The following is a 14,251-nucleotide window of genomic DNA, read 5'->3' on the forward strand; positions in this document are numbered from 1 at the left end:
ACCGCTCAGGAAGGAGACGTCTCCTAGAGATTAGCGTAATTTGGTGCGAAAAGCGCAAATCAATCCCAGAACAACAGCAAAGGACCTTGTGAAGATGCTGGAGGAAAAAAGGTACAAAATAATCTATATCCACAGAAAAGATGAGTCCTATATCGACATAACCTGAAAGGCCACCCATGTTGGGGGGGGGCTTTGCTGCAGGAGGAACTTGTGCACTTCACAAAATAGATGACATTATGAGGATGGAAAATTATGTGGATATGTTGAAGCAACATCTCAAGACATCAGCTTGGTCGCAAATGGGTCTTCCAAATGGACAATGACCCCAAGCATACTTCCAAAGTTGTGGCAAAATGGCTTAAGGACAACAAAGTCAAAGTATTGGAGTGGCCATCACAAAGCCCTGACTTCAAACCTCTTGAAAATGTGTGGGCAGAACTGAAAAAGCGTGTGCGAGCAAGGAGGCCTACAAACCTGACTCAGTTACACCAGCTTTGTCAGGAGGAATGGGCCAAAATTTACCCAACTTATCGTGGGAAGCTTGTGGAAGGCTACCTGAAACATTTTACCTAAGTTAAACAATGTGTGTCCTGTGTGTCCCTTGGCGCTCTCATTTGTTGACTTCTTTAACCATAAAAGCCTTGGTTTTATCTTTATTTAACTAGGCAAGTCAGTTAAGAAAATATTTTTATTTTCAATAATGGCCTAGGAACAGTGGGTTAACCGCCTTGTTCAGGGGCAGAACGACAGATTATTATTATTTTTATTTTTTTTACCTTGTCAGCTCTGGGATTTGATCTTACAACCTTTCAGTTACAAGTCCAACGCTCTAACCACTAGGCTACCTGCCGCATGTTAACATTAGAATCCTCCTCCCTAAGTTTGTTTTAATCACTGCTTTAGCACACCACCAACCCTGATGTCCTAATTGAGTGTATGCAAATACTAATTGAGTGTATGTACATTTTTGACCCACTGGGAATGTGATGAAAGAAATAAAAACTGAAATAAATCATTCTCTCTACTATTATTCTGACATTTCACATTCTTAAAATAAAGTGGTAATCCTAACTGACATCAGACAGGGAATTTTTACAAGGATTAAATGTCAGGAATTGTGAAAAACTGAGTTTACATGTATTTGGCTAAGGTGTATGTAAACTTCTGACTTCAACTGTACACTACCGTTCAAAAGTTTGGGGTCAATTAGAAATGTCCTTGTTTTTGAAAGAAAAGCAATTTTTTTGTCCATTAAAATAACACAAAATTGATCAGATATACGGTGTAGACATTGTTCATGTTGTAAAATAATATTGTAGCTGGAAACGGCAGATTTGTTATGGAATATCTGCATAGGCGTACAGAGGCCCATTATCAGCAACCATTACTCCTGTGTTCCAATGACACGTTGCGTCAGCTAATCCAAGTTTATCATTTTAAAAGGCTAATTGATCATTAGAAAACCCTTTTGCAATTATGTTAGCACAGCTGAAAACTGTTGTTCTGATTAAAGAGGCAATAAAACTGGCCTTTAAACTAGTTGAGTATCTGCAGCATCAGCATTTGTGGGTCCGATGACCGGCTCAAAATGGCCAGAAACAAATAACTTTCTTCTGAAACTCATCAGTCTATTCTTGTTCTGAGAAATGAAGGCTATTCCATGCGAGAAATTGCCAAGAAACTGAAGATCTCATACAACGTATTACTCCCTTCACAGAACAGCGCAAACTGGCCCTAACCAAAATAGAAAGAGGAGTGGGAGGCCCCGGTGCACAACTGAGCAAGAGGACAAGTACATTAGAGTGTCTAGTTTGAGAAACAGATGCCTCAGAAGTCCTCAACTGGCAGCTTCATTAAATAGTAACCCCAAAACACCAGTCTCAACGTCAACAGTGAAGAGGCAACTCTGGGATGCTGGCCATATATGTTCTATACTGTAGATTTCTCACTCATGGTTGCTACAAACTGGGATATGAGAGAGGGGAATGGAGAAGTATATTTTTTACATTTTATTTAACCTTTATTTAACTAGGCAAGTCAGTTAAGAACAAAGTCTTGTTTTTCAATGACGGCCTACCCCGGCCAAACCCTCCCCTAACCTGGACTACGCTGGGCCAATTGTGCGCCGCCCTATGGGACTACCAATCACGGCCAGTTGTGATACAGCCCGGGATCAAACCAGGGTCTGTAGTGATGCCTCTAGCACTGAGATGTAGTGCCTTAGACAGTGTGCAGTACAGTGTATAGTGATCTACAGTATACTACAGTTTACTATAAAACACAATATAATTATTTAGTAAGTATTATAGTCTATAGTAAACTGTATAATTGTTTTATCTGCCTCCCTAAGTTTGTTTTACTCACTGCTTTAGCACACTCCGCCAACCGTGATGTCCTTGCCGTGTCTGAATCCTGGCTTAGGAAGGCCACCAAAAATTGGGAGATTTCCATCCCCAACTACAACATTTTCCATCAAGATAGAACTGCCAAAGGGGGAAGAGTTGCAATTTACTGCAGAGAGAACCTGCAAAGTTCTGTCATACTTTCCAGGTCTATGCCCAAACAGTTCGAGCTTCTAATTTTAAAAATGAATCTCTCCAGAAATAAGTCTCTCACTGTTGCCGCCTGTTATAGACCCACCTCAGCTCCCAGCTGTGCCCTGGACACCATATGTGAATTGATTGCCCCCCATCTATTTTCAGAGTTCGTTCTGTTAGGTGACCTAAACTGGGATATGCTTAACACTCCGGCAGTCCTACAATCTAAGCTAGATGCCCTCAATCTCACACAAATTATCAAGGAACCCACCAGGTACAACCCTAAATCCATAAACATGGGCACCCTCATAGATTTGCCCTCCAATACTTGCCCTCCAATACACCTCTGCTGTTTTCAATCAGGATCTCAGCAATCATTGCATCATTGCCTGCATCTGCAATGGGTACGCGGTCAAACGACCACCCCTCATCACTGTCAAACGCTCCCTAAAACACTTCTGCGAGCAGTCCTTTCTAATCGACCTGGCCTGGGTATCCTGGAAGGATATTGACCTCATCCCATCAGTAGAGGATGCCTGGTCATTCTTTCAAAGTAATTTCCTCACCATCTTAAATAAGCATGCCCCTTTCAACAAATGTAGAACTAAGAACAAATGTAGAACTTCTGTTATAATCTCCACCCGGCACAGCCAGATGAGGAATGGCCACCCCTCATAGCCTGGTTCCTCTCTAGGTTTCTTTCTAGGTTTTGGCCTTTCTAGGGAGTTTTTCCTAGCCAACGTGCTTCAACACCTGCATTGCTTGCTGTTTGGGGTTTTAGGCTGGGTTTCTGTACAGCACTTTGAGATATCAGCTGATGTACAAAGGGCTATATAAATAAATTTGATTTGATTTGATGTATAATCCTGCAATATGATTCTGGCCTGCGATGGCAAAAATATATGCTAATGTGGCCCTCCATGGAAAATAATTACACAGGCCTCCCATAGACGCTCTGTCCATATTACCCCCTTAATAGGTTAGGCCGGCCAAGTGGTAATGGCTGGAGCTGAATGAGTGGAATGGTATTAAATACATCAAACACATGGTTTTCATGTGATTGACAGCTTATATTGGGGCTATATGAAATGAAGCTACTTTTGAAGCAAATCTTGTGTTCTAGAAACGAATATGTAACACTCTAAAGACATTTGTTTATTATAAAAGCTAAAATGTTGCTACAAATACCGGTCCTTTAAATTACAGTAATTTGTTGAATATTAGGTTTCTACATTGTGTAAAAGCACTATTTTCCTATTGAGATGCATTACATTGAAAATTGTACACTGTCTCAAGATATGTACGAGATATGTCACTCATTCATTGCTTTGATCATTGATCTCCTGAAGAAGCTATCACAGAGTTTCTAAACCCAGAGGTGCAACATCGCGAGACTCCCGGGAACGCTTGTGAAACAGACCAAGCAGACCAGGCCGGGGTTTGAGATTTGAGAATTCAATGAGAGAAGTAAAGCATTCTTCCTTAGTTGTTCATTTTCTTGAACTCTAAAGGCACAACCTAGATTTGAGCCAATGTCTTAAGTAGTTGAACATGTTATTACTCCAACCTTGTGAAAGTGACGGCGTGAGACGTGTTTCTGAGGATGAGCTTTGCAAGCCAATGTCACCATGACAGAGCCTACAAGCGAGATCTGGGATTTCTATTGGAGAAGCAGTTTCTGCCTATCTTCATACAGTACTGTCTTTGAAGTTTTCCCTTTTCCTTTCTTTTTCTGCCCCAAAATGTTTGGAAATACTGGTAAAGTTACCAGACTGCAAGCTATTTTTGCTGTAGTAACGGTGCCATTACGCTATCAACTCTGCACTCACTTTTTTCTAGAGCACTGGGAAACAACATTACAGCAACGCCGTAACATTACAACAATTACTAGATGGGAGATTCTTTCCCTAGTCGCACAGTGCTCCCAAATAAAGCTAAATATTTCGTAGCATATGCAACCAAATCGGTCACGCTTTAGAGCCCTGATTCCACCACATGTTCAATCACTTGGGCTTCAGGCTGAGAAATCGAGTGGGAATGTGTTGGTCATAGGCGAATTACAAGGAAAGACTGTATGTACTGTGGTATTCTGTGATGCAGAGAAGCTGTCATGTGTTATTTTTGTTACGGAGTATATCCTAATAAAATATTAAAATACTAAGAGGAATACATAGAAAAGCACTCTGTACTAAAAATTATATGTATAAAGAATGGGGGAAACTCATGGCATATAGCATCAAATTAATGTGTTGACATGTACTACAAGTACCAAGTAAATGTATTTTGAATTAGGTCTGAATATATATTTCTATTTTTTATTTTATTTCACCTTTATTAATCAGGTAGGCCAGTTGAGAACAAGTTCTCGTTTACAACTGTGACCTGGCCAAGATAAAGCAAAGCAGTGCGACAAAAAACAACACAGAGTTACAAGTGGGATAAACAAAAGTACAGTCAATAACACAATAGAAAAATCTATTTACAGTGTGTGCAAATGGCATAAGGAGGTAAGGCAATAAATAGGCCATAGTAGTGAAGCAATTACAATTTAGCAAATTAACACTGGAGTGATAGATGTGCAAGTAGAAATACTGTTGTGCAAAAGAGCAAAAAAAGTAAATAAAAACAATATGGGGATGAGGTAGGTAGTTGGATGAGTTATTTACAGATGGGCTGTGTACAGCTGCAGCGATAGGTAAGCTGCTCAGATAGCTGATGCTTAAAGTTAATGAGGGAGATATAAGCCTCCAACTTCAGCGATTTTTGCAATTCGTTACAGTCATTGGCAGCAGAGAACTGGAAGGAAAGGATACCAAAGAAGGTGTTGGCTTTGGGGATGACCAGTGAAATATTCCCACTGGAGTGCGTGCTACGGGTGGGTGTGGTTATGGTGACCAGTGAGCTGAAATAAGGCGGAGCTTTACCTAGCAAAGACTTATAGATGACCTGGATCCAGTGGGTCTAGCGACAAATATGTAGCGAGGGCCAGCCGACGAGAGCATACAGGTCGCAGTGGTAGGTGGTATATGGGGCTTTGGTGACAAAACGGATGGCATTGTGATAGACTGCATTCAGTTTGCTGAGTAGCGTGTTGGAGGCTATTTTGTAAATGACATCGCCGAAGTCGAGGATCGGTAGGATGGTCAGTTTTACGAGGGAATGTTTGGCAGTGTGAGTGAACGAGGCTTTGTTGCGAAATAGGAAGCCGATTCTAGATTTATTTTTGGATTGGAGATGCTTAACATGAGTCTGGACGGAGAGTTTACAGTCTAGCCAGACACCTAGGTATTTCTAGATGTCCACATATTCTAAGTCAGAACCATCCAGAGGAGTGATGCTAGTCGGGCGGGCGGGTGAGGGCAGCGATCGGTTGAAATGCATGCATTTAGTTTTGCTAGCGTTTAAGAGCAGTTGGACGCCACGGAAGGAGTGTTGTATGGCATTGAAGCTTCTTTGGAGGTTTGTTAACACAGTGTCCAAAGAAGGGCCAGATGTATACAGAATGGTGTTGTCTGCATAGAGGTGGATCAAGGAATCACCTGCAGCAAGAGCGACATCATTGATAAATACAGAGAAAAGAGTCGGCCCGAGAATTGAACCCTGTGGTACCCCGATAGAGACTGCCAGAGGTCCGAACAATAGGCCCTCCGATTTGACACACTGAACTCTATCTGAGAAGTAGTTGGTGAACCAGGTGAGGCAGTCATTTGAGAAACCAAGGCTGTTGAGTCTGCCGATAAGAATACGATGATTGACAGTGACGAAAGCCTTGGCCAGGTCGATGACGACAGCTGCACAGTACTGTCTTTTATCGATGGTGGTTATGAAATTGTTTAGTACCTTGAGCGTGGCTGAGGTGCACCCGTGACCAGCTCGGAAACCGGATTGCACAGCAGAGAAGGTACGGTGGATTCAAAATGGTCAGTGATCTGTTTGTTAACTTGACTTTCGAAGACTTTAGAAAGGCAGGGCAGGATGGATATAGGTCTGTAACAGTTTGGGTCTAGAGTGTCACCCCCTTTGAAGAGGGGGATGACTGCGGCAGCTTTCCAATCTTTAGGAATCTCGGACGATACAAAAGAGAGGTTGAACAGACTGCTAATAGGGGTTGCAACAATGGCGGTGGATCATTTTAGAAAGAGAAGGTCCAGATTGTCTATCCCAGCTGATTTGTATGGATCCAGGTTTTGCAGTTCTTTCAGAACATCTGTTATCTGGATTTGGGTGAAGGAGAAGCTAGGGAGGATTGGGAAGTAGCTGCAGGGGGTGTGGAGCTGTTGGCCGAGGTTGGGTTAGCCAGGAGGAAAGCATGGCCAGCCATAGAGAAATGCTTCTTGAAATTCTCGATTATCGTGGATTTATCAGTGGTGACAGTGTTTCCTGTGGCCAGCTGGAAGAAGGTGCTCTTATTCTCCATGGACTTCACAGTGTCCCAAAACCTTTTGGAGTTAGAGCTACAGGATGCAAATCTCTGTTTGAAAAAGCTAGCCTTTGCTTTCCTAACTGACTGCGTGTATTGGTTCCTGAATTCCCAGAAAAGTTGCATATCGCGGGGACTATTCGATGCCAGTGCAGTCCTCCACAGGATGTTTTTGTGCTGGTCGAGGGCAGTAAGGTCTCGAGTGAACCAAGGGCTATATCTGTTCTTGTATTATACATCATGTATAATCCTCAAAATGATGAGAAAACTCACTGTTCAAAGCACGCAGCAGCGATGTATACTTCTCCCGCTGGTCATCTGATAGGGAACAGACTAGTAGTGTTCAGAAGATGGGTGAGATTGTTGGCTTATACTTGGCTGGTCAGGAGGAGTAATTTTCCCTTGAAGGCTTTGACAAAGCTGTATATCTGATGTGCAAAAAGGCCCTTTCCTTGTAGTTTGGAATTCAGTTCATTCATGACGGCCATGATGTCCACGGTGAAGGAAAAATCAGCCAACCATTCCTTATCTTGCAGTTCAGGGGAATCCACATATTGTCCTTTAACTTGCAAAAATTCAGCAATCTCCGACTTCAGGTCTCACACCCTTTTAAGCACCTTCCCCAAACTCAGTCATCTCACGTTTGTGTGGTAGGGGAGATCTGCATGACCCGACTCTGTCTCTTCCAATAGTGAGACAAACTGCCTGTGGTTTAAAGATTTTGCTCTTATGAAGTTTACCACTTTTAGTGTATCCACAACATGGCTCATTTTCAGAAAACATTTACAGAGCACCTCCTGATGAATAATGCAATGCAGGAAAATAATTTTCTGATCTGGGTTCAGCTCAGCAACTTGATCTTGTATCCTTTTCAAAAGGCCAATGTTTTTTCCTGTCAAGTTTGGGCACCCATCAGTGGTCACACTGGCTAACTTTTCAAAACTCAGTCCCAGCTTTGCCACACACTTATTAACCTCCTCCAATAAATATTTCCCTGTGGTTGTGCTCTTCGTTTACTGCACTGAAGCAAGCTCCTCTGTAATTTAAAAGTCTGCGATTATGCCTCATAAGAATATCAACAACAGTGCCGTGTCACATGCATCACTGCTCTCATCCAGGGCCAAGGAGAAATAGGTGCAATCCTTTACCTTGTCTTTCAACTGTTGTTCCATATTCTCTGCGATGTCCTCAACACACCGGGTCAATGTTCGTCTTGACAGGGAAACTTTTTCAAACAGCTCTTTCTTGTCGGGGCAAAGTATTGCTGCAGAGTCAATGAAACATTATTGAATGAATTTGCCTTCAGCGAATGGCTTGCTACATTTAGTAATTTTGTGGGACAATGCAAAGCTAGCTCTCGCAATTCCTGAATGCAAATTTGTGAAAAGTCCTTGCTGCTTTTGCAACTGGGAAAGCAACTCTTTCGATGCACTTGGCTTCTGCTCAGAAGACATATTCCTATATTTCTCTGCATGCTTCGTCTGGAAGTGCCAGGACAATTTGTAGTCTTTGAAGACAGCGATGCTCTCTTTGCACACTAAGCACACAGCTTTCCCTGATACCTCAATAAATAACTATTTTGATGTCCACTCTTGCTGGAACAGCCTACATTCATTGTCTACTTTCCTTTTCTTTTAAAAATCTCATTTCTAGCTAGCTACTATTTGTAACTGTGACGTGTGTATTAGCCTGTCAGTCACTGTCTGTCCTCGTGCAGTTGTTATTTATACGTGCCTTCAAAATAAATGTCCCACAAGCGGTGGGAGTAAAATCATTACACAAAGGCGAGTATTCATTGGGCTTTTAATTTGAATAGCAAATATGTTTTTCAAAACTTTACTATCGCAAATTCCTTATGAGATCTGAGCATGATTCCGCGGGCCGTATTGAATCAGGTCGCGGGCCGCATACGGCACCCGGTCCGGCCTTTTCTCAGACCTGGTCTATAGCATGTGTTTCACACTCATTGCACGGAGGGCCGACAGTCTGCGGGTATTCGCTCCACGCTTGTACTTGATTGATGAATTAATGTCACTAATTATTAAGGAACTCCCCACAACTGGTTGTCTAGGGATTAATTACAAATCCTGCAGACACTATAGGCCCTCCATGGAATGAGTTTGACACCCCTGGTCTATAGGCTGCGTCCTAGTACTGCACAGTGCCAGCACAAGCTAGTGATTAGTCAGAGAGCTCCCTCCCACCCAAGGTTGTTGGAAGTCATTCCTGTGGAGGGAAATCCTCATTAAGTTTCCAGTCACACACAAAGACTGTGTCCCAAATAGCACCCTATTTCCTGTGTAGTACACTACTTAGGGAATAGGGTGCGATTTCGGACGCAAACTATAGACCAGGGCTCTCCAACCCTGTTCCTGGAGCGGTACCCTCCTGTAGGTTTTAGCTCCAACCCCAGTTGTAACTAACATGAGTCAGCTTATCAACCAGCTAATTATTAAAATCAGGTGCGCTTGATTAGGGTTGGGGCAAAAACCTACAGGACAGTAGCTCTCCAGGAACAGGATTGGAGACCCCTGCTATAGACATGCTCACCACATTATCCTCCTACAAAGCTGTACAACTGACATCTCAGCCCTGAGCGACCCACACTCCTCAGGCAGCTCTACTCAGCCCAAGCTGTTGAACATGAACCTGTGTGCTAGAATCATTCCACAACACATTCAATCACTTGGGCTTCGGGCTGAGATATCGAGTGGGAATGCGTTGGTCATAGGTGAATTATATGGAAAGACTATGTAGAGAGCCTGTCACATGTTGGTTTTGTTAGAGGGGGATGGTAGGCCTGCAGCTAAACCTTTAGCCATGGCATTAGATCAATAGATTTGGCAGGTGAAATGCTTGCTGGCCTAAACTGTAAATTAGAGGATGCTACAGGTATCTTGAATGTCATTCGGAGAGATATTCATGTGAGTAAGTGAATCATATGAGAAATCTTTGAACATTCACCAGATATTTACTTTACAAACTTTACCCTAATTGAAGATAGAACCATTCCTGAATAAAGCACAATAAACTACAACCTACTCACATGCGTAGTTGGGCTGGCTGCACACATTGTGCAATTAGGAACGAGTGTCACAATCTATTCCGTCTCCCACACACATTGGTAAAGCCTCTGCATTGAACAGGATGTGTTGCTATTGGAAACATTCAGGCCCTATAATCAGGTCCGGGACCATGTGAGTCAACGTCACTGAGCATCAGTAAATCCATTTATATCCGTAGAGTCATTTTTGTTGGGGGGTTTACAGGTACAATATCAATTTAAATTGATATATTCAGTTGATATAACATGTACTATTGGGCTGCCACTCAAAATAAAAACTAAAGTAAGAAATACATACAGAGAAATTATCCTATTGATCATTTACATTTGTACATTTGAGTAAATTAGCAAACACTCTTATCCAGAGCAACTTACAGTAGGGAGTGCATACATTTTTTTCTCCAAACATTTTTCATACATATGATCAAAAGGATTTTGTAATAGTAAAATTAGTATTTAAAGTAAAATAAACAAAAAGAGGTGGGCCTACACCCCTAACTCCTCCTCCCATTCCCCCTAGCCCAACATTCCAACTCCCTGCATCCTTCCACCCGGAAACCATGTTTTCCACCCATTCCCACCCTGCCTAGCAACACAGGTTGGTTCTCAGTCCCCACCCCCCATATTTCCATCTGCACACCCCTCCCCACCACTTATCACCTAAGCACAGAATGCTGTGTTAGCCATGCTGGTGAAGTGTGCCTTGAAGCTGGTTGAGAGAATGCCAAGAGTGTGCAAAGCTGTCATCAAGGCAAAGGGTGGCTACTTTAAGGAATCTCAAATATAAAATATATTTTGATTTTTAACACTTTTTAGTTACTACATAATTCCATATGTGTTATTTCATAGTTTTGATGTCTTCACTATTATTATACAATGTAGAAAATAATAAAAAATAAAGAAAAACCCTTGAATGAGTAGGTCAAAATCAAATCAAATGTATTTATATAGCCCTTTGTACATCAGCTGATATCTCAAAGTGCTGTACAGCCTAAAACCCCAAACAGCAAGCAATGCAGGTGTAGAAGCACGGTGGCTAGTAAAAACTCCCTAGAAAGGCCAAAACCTAGGAAGAAACCTAGAGAGGAACCAGGCTATGAGGGGTGGCCATTCCTCTTCTGGCTGTGCCGGGTGGAGATTATAACAGAACATGGCCAAGATGTTCAAATGTTCATAAATGACCAGCATGGTCAAATAATAATAATCACAGTAGTTGTTGAGGGTGCAGCACAAAAGGTGTGTCCAAACTTTTGACTGGTACTGTATATGTACAGAGCAAAAATATAAATGCAACATGCTACAATTTCAAAGATTTAACTGAGTTACAGTTCATATAAGGAAATCAGTGAATTTAAATTCATTCATTAGGCCCTAATCTATGGATTTCTCATGGCGCAGCTGGGGAGCCAGGCCCATCCAATCAGAATTATTTTTTTCCTGACAAAAGGCCTTTATTACAGATGTGGAGGGCTGGTGTCGTTACATGTGGTCTGCGCTCGTGACGTCATTTGGACGTACTGCCAAATTCTCTAAAATGACGTTGGAGGAGGCTTATGGTAGAGAAATTAGCAGTCGATTCTATCGTAACATCTCTGGTGAACATTCCTGTAGTGAGCATGCCAATTGCACACTCCCTCAAAACTTTAGATACGGTATCTTTGGCATTGTGCTGTGTGACAAAACTGCACATTTTAGAGTGGCCTTTTATAAGAATTTTGTGCATATGGAACATTTCTGGCCTCTTATTTCAGCTCATGAAACATGGGACCAATATTTTACATGTTGCGTTTATGTTTTTGTTCTGTGTATATACACACCACCATTCAAAAGTTTGGGGTCACTTAGAAATGTCCTTGAATTCCATGAAAACATACATGAAATTAGTGACAAAATGAATAGGAAATGTAGTCAAGACGTTGACAAGGTTACAAAAACGATTTTTAATTGAAATAATAATTGTGTCCTTCAAACTTTGCTTTCGTCAAAAAATCCTCCATTTGCAGCAATTACAGCCTTGCAGACCTTTGGCATTCTTGTTGTCAATTGGTTGAGGTAATCTGAAGAGATTTCACCCCATGCTTCCTGAAGCACCTCCCACAAGTTGGATTGGCTTGATGGGCACTTCTTACTTGCCATACGGTCAAGCTGCTCCCACAACAGCTCAATAGGGTTGAGATCCTGTGACTGTGCTGGTCACTCCATTATAGACAGAATACCAGCTGACTGCTTCTTCCATAAATAGTTATTGCATAGTTTGGAGCTGTGCTTTGGGTCATTGTCCTGTTGTGGGAGGAAATTGGCTCCAATTAAGTGCCGCCCACAGGGTATGGCATAGCATTGCAAAATGGAGTGATAGCATTCCTTCTTAGAGATCCCTTTTACCCTGTACAAATCTCCCACTTTACCACCACCAAAGCACCCCCAGACCATCCCATTGCCTCCACCATGCTTGACAGATGGCGTCAAGCACTCCCCCAGCATACTTTCATTTGATCTGTTTCTCACGAATGCTCTCCTTTATGATCTGAATACCTCGAACTTAGATTTGTCTGTCCATAACACTTTTTTTCCAATCTTCTTCTGTCCAGTGTCTGTGTTCTTTTGCCAATCTTAATCTTTTAATGGCCAGTCTGAGATATGTTTTTTTCTTTGCAACTCTGCCTAGAAAACCAGCATCCCGGAGTAGCCTCTTCACTGTTGACATTGAGGCTGGTGTTTTGTGGGTACTATTTTAATGAAGCTGCCAGTTGAGGACTTGTGAGGCGTCTGTTTCTCAAACTATATTTTAATGTACTTGTCCTCTTGCTCAGTTGTTCACAGGGACCTCCCACTCCTCTTTCTATCCTGGTTAGAGCCAGTTTGTGCTGATCTGTGAAGGGAGTAATACACAGCGTTGTATGAGATCTTCAGTTTCTTGGCAATTTCTCGCATGCAATTTCTCGCATTTGTTTATTTCTCAGAACAAGAATAGACTGATGAGTTTCAGAAGAAAGTTATTTGTTTCTGGCCATTTTGAGCCTGTCATCGGACCCACAAATGCTGATGCTGCAGATACTCAACTAGTTTAAAGGCCAGTTTTATTGCCTATTTAATCAGAACAACAGTTTTCAACTGTGCTAACATAATTGCAAAAGGGTTTTCTAAGATCAATTAGCCTTTAAAAATGATATACTTGGATTAGCTAAGACATCGTGCCATTGGAATACAGGAGTGATGGATGCTGATAATGGGCCTCTGTACACCTATGCAGATATTCCATTAAAAAGCATTTTCCAGCTACAATAGTCATTTACAACATTAACAATGTCTACACTGTATTTCTGATCAATTTGATGTTATTTTAAATGGACAAAAATGTGATTTCCTTTCAAAAACAAGTGACCCCAAACTTTTGAAAGGATAATATATATATATTTATATATATTGTTTATAGATTATGGAGATCAGTCCGTTCAGGAGCCCAGATGATTTATTTATAAATCCCATCATTGGATGGTTTGGTAGTTGGGTTTCCCAAGGTACTCCATAGGCCAGCATAGCTGACCTAAATTGTAAAAAAAATAAAAAAAAATAGGAGTTGTCATAGACCCTATCTGCCTTCACCTGGCTCTGTGTGATGTTTGTACAGTGATGTATTTGAAGTGACCAATCAGATTCCCATCCCCTGAGGTAAAAGGATAATGTATACTGAGGAGGACGAATAGAGTCAGGCCAGGCCAAGGCTCCTGGAATCAACCTGGATGTCTCCTGTTGAAAGGCACTTGTAGTTTATGTTGTAGTAATCTACTGTTTTGAGATATATAGTTCACTGTATTGAGATATTCTAACTCTCTTTTTTCTCTCTCTATACCTCATTACATGTATTTGATTTGCACACACACCAGTATACATACTATTGTTGTATAACAGAGCTATACGGTAAGTGTTGATGATAAAGCCGTCATTAAAATAAAAAAATAAAAAATAAAATGACAAGTACAAACTAAAGGCTGAGTATGAGACATGTCCTTGTCAAGTACAGAAGCACATACAAACAGAATGGTCTCCCATGCTGTTCCAGAGCAGGGGGAGGAGAAGATGGGAATGTTATCACCTAGATGTTTACCATCAGATCAGAGAGAATGTTTTCCCCAGAGACCCCCCTGAGCTACTCCATACTGGGTTTACAGGCTGGAAGTGTGAGGTGCTTAAGATTCAGGGCCACTTCCCAAGTGAAATAAGACATTCTGG

At 41.7% G+C, this 14,251-nt stretch overlaps 1 pseudogene; it reads right to left on the reverse strand.

The window, feature by feature from the left end:
- Positions 1-6,747: 6,747 nt before the first annotated feature.
- On the reverse strand, positions 6,748-8,129 carry LOC139377027 (general transcription factor II-I repeat domain-containing protein 2A-like; annotated as a pseudogene).
- Positions 8,130-14,251: the final 6,122 nt, after the last annotated feature.

The sequence above is a fragment of the Oncorhynchus clarkii genome, chromosome 20 (genome assembly GCF_045791955.1).
Source record: "Oncorhynchus clarkii lewisi isolate Uvic-CL-2024 chromosome 20, UVic_Ocla_1.0, whole genome shotgun sequence".
Classification (NCBI taxonomy): domain Eukaryota; kingdom Metazoa; phylum Chordata; class Actinopteri; order Salmoniformes; family Salmonidae; genus Oncorhynchus; species Oncorhynchus clarkii.